The sequence below is a fragment of the Solanum dulcamara genome, chromosome 6, assembly GCF_947179165.1.
Source record: "Solanum dulcamara chromosome 6, daSolDulc1.2, whole genome shotgun sequence".
In the NCBI taxonomy this organism is placed as follows: Eukaryota; Viridiplantae; Streptophyta; class Magnoliopsida; order Solanales; family Solanaceae; genus Solanum; species Solanum dulcamara.
The window spans coordinates 16291306-16299907 of NC_077242.1; the positions used below are offsets into that span (position 1 = coordinate 16291306).

Here is an 8602-nt window from a genome sequence, read left to right on the forward strand (position 1 = left end):
GCTGGTTGAGCGGAATCCTAAGATGGTGGACTCTCAAACCTGTGTTTGTACCTGCGGGTATGAAATGCAACTCTCGAAATAAAGGGGGGTCAGTACGATATATGTACTAAGTATGCAAAGTATAAAACATCATAAGGCAATTACAGTTGCCATAGGGACGCAGGGGATAAGTATAACATTTAACATCGTACTGTACCTGGACCTTACAACATAAGGTCATATATACTATTATCACATACAGTATCTGGCCCGCTCAGGGGATCGGTATTACAAATATTCCATAAGGTCATCATATACATGTATGTGCCATACCCAGCCCTCTAGTGATGGACTCAGTAAACAATCATACTATCATAATAATCATACCATCATATATCGTACCCGGCCCTTTATGGGACTCGGTCAAAACCCGACCCTCTATGGAACTCGGTGAATGCTCATATCATCATATATCATACCCGACCTTTTATGGGACTCGGTCATACCCAGCCCTTCGTAGGACTTGGTGAATAATCATGTCATCATATATCGTACCCATCCCTTTATGGGACTCGGTCATACATGTCCCTTCATGGGACTCGGTGAAATATGTATTAACAGCATGCACGAGTAGAGTAGTGAGGAACCATATGCAATTTAACTCATCATCTGAGACTCAATCAAACAGCCAAGTAAACCGTCACTTGAAGACAAGAGCAATAATCATCTCAAGTACCCTATGAAATATTGTTAGGGGTCATATCTACTGGAGTCTCATGAATATTAGACGTATGTCCAGTCAAGGCTAAACAGCTCATAGAATAAGAGACGTTCGTCATCACAGAGAACTTAGGAGAGGAAGCTTATACATTCAGGTAATATTCAGCATATAGGGGACTCGAGAACTTTATGTTCAGACATGACTAAGAGTCATGGATCATGTCTTCGCATATAGAAGGCTCGAGGGTGATAGTTCAACAACCTTAAGAGCCTTAGCATTTAGAAGTGAACATGGGTCATGTGATATACTCGGAGCTTACAACTGGAACTACCTCCACACTCATATCATATCTCATTTCATTTACCTTTAAGACATCCCAAATGAAAGGAGCAATAGGCTCTACATATATTACCTTTTATCATATAAAAGCCTTTAAAAGGTAATAGCTCAACTATTACAGGAGTTCTACAATCACGAAGTGGATAAGAATTATGAACTGTACTCAGAGATTTACGAATGGAATTATCCCCATGCTTCATATACAAACCATTCATAACTTATATCTAAGACATGCCGAAAGAAAGAAGAATAGCTTCACATACCTATAGTAGCTCGATTATAGTCCAGCTTGTTTGGTTTCTCCTTCAACCTATCTAACCTGAGAGTAATACCAAGATTACTAACTTTTAAGTTTCCATCTTTCAAATTTATACTCAAGTATTTATAGGCACCATTTCCTTACTCGCCTTCCTCGACTAGTCTATTAGCTAGCTCCGAAGTTAACAAAAATCGGGCAACGTCTCCCCTATTACTTGCCCTATCCGAATTTCCAATTTTAACCTCTAAACTTAGAAACCATATCAAAAACAACAATCAGAATCCATACACCATCAAATCATTACCATATCATGTAACACAAGTTCCACACAACTCACCCAAAACTATGACGCCAAAGTAGGGTTTTAGCTATTTATTTCGCAAAATCTTTAACCATACGAAATGAAGTATTATGAGGCTTCAACCAGTGGCCTATATACTCATATTTAACCATGTACCAGCCCTGAAACATAGATAAACCACCTCCAAATACAACACCATGCTAACGACAACACTAGCCAAACTTTAACTTGCAAGAATAACATCGAAATAGTCCCTACATGACCTGCAACATCCTTCATCCGTAACGTGCATATTTTCACGTTTCAAAATCATATTTATACACCCACAACAGGTCTAAACACTTTCCCAAACGTGGGAGAAGAGAATCGATCCATACCTTAACAAACAACTTCCCCAAACTTGCTGAAAATTGACTTTGAGAGCTCTCAACGTGGCTGAAAAGTTAGTGGCTGCTCGTTGCACTCTTTCGCTGCCCCAACTATTAATTCACGTTGTTAATACCTTTATCTAGTTGAAGAATACCTTAGATAATTAATTGACGGAATGAAATTGAGGGCCTCACCTTGCTGCCATGGCCGTTTCTCTCTTGCTCTTGTTCTCTTCAAGTTGCTCTCACTAGTTCTAAGTACAAAGCTGAAAATAAGAGCCCTTAGTCATGACTTAGGGTTTTATAACCTTCCTTTAGGAGTGACATGTGGAAGCCCCTAGGGGTGACATGTGGCATCCCCCTAGGGTGCCACCTCATCCATGCATCTAATCAAAAGTTGCCCCCTACTTGCTTTTTTCGTAAGTTTGGAATCTAGTTTTTGCTCCTTTTCGTGGGTTCGTGGCCTCGTCTCACTTTAAGAAACCATATAATCTTTGTTAATTAAGCTCGACGTGTACTCAAGTAGCTTAATTTTATAAGCCATCCAAGTTTGTAGCTTACGCAAGTAGGTTGAGTACCATGACTTCTTATTTGGCCTCCAACTCCTTCCGAAGCCTTCTAGACCTATTTCAAACCATCACTACTCATGTAGAACTTCATAGATAACGTGGACCACATAGAAATCTTTTAGAAACAAATATGCTCCAATTTACCAAGGTGCGGGGTATAACAACAGTATAAAATGATGGACTTACCTTGTATGTCCAACTCGAACTGCACTCGTTTTCCTTTCCTGTCTACTTTTCCCTCAATTTTCAACTTTATATTTCAATCGTATTTCAATCTTCTTACCTTATCCAGCATGCCTCTTTCACACCATTACTTACCTGTTTACTGTGTAGCTTCCAATATCATCCATCACTTTCTTCTGTCGATGTCGTTCTTTAGCTAAAACCAAAAGTTAGTAAAAAAAGGAATTTCATTTCCTATGGTTGGGCTCTATCGCACGATCTAAGACAAGAAAGAAATATAACATCTGAAATGCCCTGTAGCCTCCTGTTTATAGATGTGCTGCACAATACACCAATAAACAGGATTCTACTAGACACAGTTTGTAGACATTCCGAAGACCAAACCGCTCTGATATCACTTTTGTCATGACCCAACCCCATAGGCCATGACGGGTGCCCGAATTGGGCACTCGCGTATATCTCTGCTATCTGTAAGTAAATTTGTCCCCTATTTAAGTTATAGCACATCAACAGGCAGGATAACATATAAGCCGTCGAGGCTTATCATAGGCACTATTGTACATATATGCATATATAGCCCATACATAACCCACATATATTTCCACAGACCTCTAAGAGTAAGAACAGTAACATAAGGCGGGACAGGCCCCCCATCGTACACATGAACAAATAAACACATACATTGAGGGTTAATACCAAAACTAGGCTCTAGCACAATGGAGCGCTTATGAACTATTGAGTGGAACTCCTACGCTGACGGATCCCCAAAGTGTGTATCTGTACATGGGGGCATGAACGCAGCCCCCTCCCCCCCCTCCCGAGAAAGGTGGGGTCAGTATGACATATGTACTGAGTATGTAAAGCATAGACATCAGAAGGAAATTACAGTTGGCGTAAGGATGAAGGGGACAAGTATAATATTTAATCATTTACCATACTCACATCGTATAAAAGAAAATCATACATATTACCATCACGTACTGTACCTGGGCCATTTTGGGGACTCGGTGTACCATCTACATCATTATGTCATCATGTGCACATATATATTCTTAGTGCTATGGAATGTATAGTCTGATCCATATATATAGTAAGTACATGCCGAGGAACGTATAGCCCGATCTGCACATCATATAATAATATCGAGGAATGGTGGCCCAATCCATATACATAGAGTAATGCCTAGGACGTTCGGTCCGATCCATATATCATACAGTAATGCCGAAGAACATTCGGTCTGATCCACATATCATATAGTAATACTGAGGAACATTCGGTTTGATCCAGATATCATATAATAATAATTATATTATAGCCGACATGGGATTCAGTGAAAGATGTATTACAGTATACACGAATCAAGTAGTGAGTAACCATATACAATCTAAACCATTATCAGAGACTCGACAATGTAAGAAGATTAAGCTATCATTCGAGGACCAGAATAGTAGTGTAGCCATCTCGAGTGCCTTCTAAATGCCATTGAGGCCTATATCACTTAGGATATCGGGGACCCTAGACATGTACTAAAGTAATACTAACAGTTCATAGAATCAGGGATACCCGTCGTCACATTGTCCTTAGGAATAGGAGCTTATGCATCCAGTACTTCTCAACCTATGGAGTTCAAGGAAAGTAGTTCAACTTACTACAAGAGTTTGTCTTTCAGAAGTGAATAAGAGATACGGATTACATTTAGGACTTAAAAGTGAAGTTTCCCCAGAGCTCTTATCACATTTTACTTACAATTAGAACATGCCAAAGGAAGAGAAAGAATAAGCTTTACCTAGTCTCTACTTTTCCTCAAGGAGTCATCATTACATATATCGTACTAGGCCCGTCATGGGCTCAGTATCATAACTTTATTATTGCATTACCTTACCATCATAGCACCACACTTATGTCAAAGGCATATCAAGAGGAAAGAAGGGTAGCTCTACGTACTTATGCCAAAAAAAATGCCAAGATAAAGGAGATAACTTCACATACTTACTACTCTACATCATATAGAAGACTTGAGAGGCAATAACTCAACTAGTATAGAAATTCTACCATCGAGAAGTGAATAAGACTTATGAGTCATACTTGGGGTTGTATGAATGGAATTATACCCACATTTCGTGTATCAATCACTTAATACTAAGACATGCCAAAAGAAAAGAAGGATAGCTTCACATACTTATGCCAAAGACATGCCAAGAGAAAGCTTCACATACCTTTTTCGGGATTAATTAAAATCCAGCTTACCTTGATACCTCCTTAACCTATTTGACATGAAAGTAATACTAAGATTAATAGTATTTCACTTTCCAATATCCCACTCTACAACTAAGTATCCATGGGAATAATTTCCTTATCCATTTTCCTTGACTAGTTTATTACTTGCTCCGAAGTTACTAAAAATCGGGCAGCATCTCCCCTATAACTTCAACATCCCCGAGATTTAAAATCACCCAAAATCTCAAAAACCATACCAACAACAACAACCGGTAGCATATTTACAAGTAAATCACTTCAACTTTACACAATACAAACTCCAAACAACTCGCTTAAAACTACGATACCAAAATAGAGTTTTTAACCTTTATTTCATAAAATCTTTAACAATATGAAATGGAGGGTCGTGTGGATGAAACCAGAAGAACCCATACTCTTTTTAAAACACCTTCCATCCCCGCAACATGCAACCAGAACAACTGCAACCACAGCACCACAATCACAACACACTACTCGACTTCGATTTAACTATAACGACTTCAATTTAGTTTTTTTTAACGTCAAGCATCCTTGTCCAATTTTTCCATTTCCAACCTCATTTAAGACCTGTAATATACCTCATAAAAACATCATAAACTCCAATTTGAAAGAAAAAACCTTACCTTGCTCGAAATTCACCAAAACGCACCTCGAAAGTTCTTTTAGCGCGGCTAAAACTTCGTGGCTATTTGCTAACATTTTGGTGCTGCTCCAAACCATAAATTTTCATTACTAACACCTTCAAAACATCTTGGTATACCCTAGATAATTAATTCATGGAACGAAATTGGACATGTGTCAAGCCCTAAGTGGTGACACATGTCAAGCCCTAAGTGGTGACACGTGTCAAGCCCTCATTGGGCCAACACACCCATTTTCTCCAATCACGGGCTGCCATATGGCATGTGGGGGACCACCCCCTTGCTCTAGCTGCTGCCATGTGGTACAACCAGTTGCTGCCATGTGGCACTCTCTTATGCTGCCATGTGTCACCTTTCCTCCCTCCCCCCCTGTGGGTTCATAATCTCATCTTACTTTTCGAACCTATGTAATCCGTGTTATGTAAGCTTTGTATGAACTCAAGTAGCTTAAGTATGTAAGATTTCCAACTTGGTAGCTTATGTGAGTAAGTCGAGTCCTACGACTTATTATTTGGTCTTCAACTTCTTCTGGATTTTTATAACCCTATTTTCAATCTTCTCTACTATGGGGTATCGCATTTTTCTTTCCTTAGAGTGATTTGATGGCGTTACAATTATCCGACTCACATGGTATCTTTTAAGAAGCTTAAGAATCTCCAAAAAAAAAAACTTAAGAGCCTTTCAAGAAGCTTAAGAAGCTTAAGAATCTTTCCAAAAACTCAAAAACCTCTCAAGGTACAAAAGTACAAGGTATAATACTTTCCTTCCACTCAAGCCTAAAGGTATTAAGTTGTTCATGATCGAATCGATTAGGCATTTATATATTCAGTTCCATATTTTATTCATATAAATGCTTGATTCATGAAAGTAATTTTTCAAAATCCATGTTTTATGTCGAGTTTGAAGTTTACATGTTGTATGCATTTTAGGGTGTCCTCATGTTTATGTTGGGTTTCTAGTCCTCTTTCCATATATTTCCTATGCAATTTGATAAATGTTCCCAAGGAGGAGATGTGTAAGACCCCGTAAGATAAAAAGTCAAACAAATGAAAAATCTTTAAAAAAGACCACCGATCCCAAGTCTACGAGTTGATCAAGGACTCATAGGGACTTGTAGGGTCATAGAATTAGGTCGTAAACATGAGTTTAGAATTTGAAATTTGGATAAGGAAAAAAGTGGGGTTGACGTGCCCTTTGATGACCTGTAGAGGAAACGGTGACTAATAGAAATGAGTTGTCGAGATATGGTGGGATGACCTTCAGGTGTCACCCTCAAGACTTCATCTACGAATCAATAGGAAGAGTTGTAGAGAAGTTTAAAACTCATAGAAATGAGTCGTGGTGCAACTTCATAGACACTCAACTTGTAGGTATTTTAGACCTGCAAGACGCGTTACTTTGATGACTCGTAAGACTAAAAATGAGTCATAAAAACAACTCGTATAAAAAGATCTGAGACATTTTTTCCAGGTCTTTCTCAGGACCTGTAGGATGAGTCATTCCTATGACTCATCACTGCTCCTATGGATCATAGGAACAAGTATTAAGGGTGTCTGATCCAAAATTTAATGAAGGATAATCTTGTCTTTTCTAAAGTTTAGTTCAATGAATCTAGACACTTCTATGGCCAAGTTCAAAGTCTCTATCAATACAAAATTCTTCAAATTCCCCTCACACTCAATCCACTCTTCAAAATTCTTCTAAGGTAAGAACTCACATTCTCTCAAGGTTCCTCTCCAAGTTTCAAGCTAGGGTTTCAATCCCACTAAGGTTTTTCATCAATTTTTAGGATATTTCATCAACGTATGTATGGATTTATTCATGAGTTTCTTCCAGTCATGGAGTTCAAGGTTTATTTCAAAAATCTCAAGAAATCTCACTACTTTTAAACTTTAATTTTGATGAATTATGTTGGGTTGTTTCAATTTTATTTTGAATCATTGTTTAAGAATATTATAAGTATGTTTCTATGTAAATTACATGATTTTAAGTTGAATTATGAAAGCCCATGCATGAAGCTATTTTCTATGATAAATTACAAGAATTATGATTATAGAGTTCAATATTTTTAAGGTATTGTTATGTTTTTCAATCAAATTGATTTTGCGTATGAGGTTTACTCTAAATTGAAGCATGAATTATGATCATGAATTAAAAGTATATTCAGGTTATGATTTTCATGCAAGTATGAAGATAGATGACTTAGAGCTCTATGTGGTGACCTAGGACCTAATGATATGAATTATATAAGTATGATTTATAATGATGAAAGGTCAATTCTCACATTCCAACTACGTTATGAAATGAGATAATCTATGAATTATGAAATTTATGAACAAGTTATGATATATGCTAAGTATGTTTACTATGTTATGTATTCTATGAGATTCGACTTAGAACTAAGTGGACTTGAGGTGGGGGCCCTACCAAAACCATTTGTAGCAGCCTCATGTCTATTAAATAACGTGTCACCATTAGTTGTCTTCATGGATTAGCTAGTGAATCAACATATAGCGTAAGTACATGACCCGCCTAGCAGGATAGAGTCTACCTTGGCAAGTAGATTCCCCTTTTCTTCATTGTATGGAGAGACAATAGAATTCCATGTTATAGATCACATGGTGTTTTTATCGGTGATGGTTCCTATCCCATATATGTATATGAGTATTATGTTATTCTATGATCTTCAACTACGTCTTAAAAAATGCTTTGATCCTTATGGTATTCCTCATCGTTTCACTTATCTCTTTATCACGTATATTCTTGATCATTGCATCTTATGATTTATATTGCATATCATTCCCACATACTTAGTACATGAAAACTTACTAACTCATATTTTTGCCTACATTGTCTCATAATGTAGGGATTGAGATTGAGGATCGTATCCTTCCACGTGGCTAGTTGTGCTTGTTTATCAAATGAGTGTTGGTGAGTCCTCATCTGTCGAGGAATAGTTATGATTTGTTGTTCTGTTTCTTCCAAA

At 37.7% G+C, this 8602-nt stretch overlaps 1 long non-coding RNA gene across 1 annotated transcript; it reads right to left on the reverse strand.

The window, feature by feature from the left end:
* Window positions 1-1300: 1300 nt before the first annotated feature.
* Window positions 1301-2226, reverse strand: LOC129891799 (uncharacterized). The gene is made up of 3 exons (XR_008767240.1): window positions 2163-2226; window positions 1977-2069; window positions 1301-1349 (listed from the first exon to the last, which is right to left on the reverse strand). It is a non-coding gene; the product is annotated as an uncharacterized LOC129891799 (long non-coding RNA).
* Between the last annotated feature and the right edge of the window lie 6376 nt (window positions 2227-8602).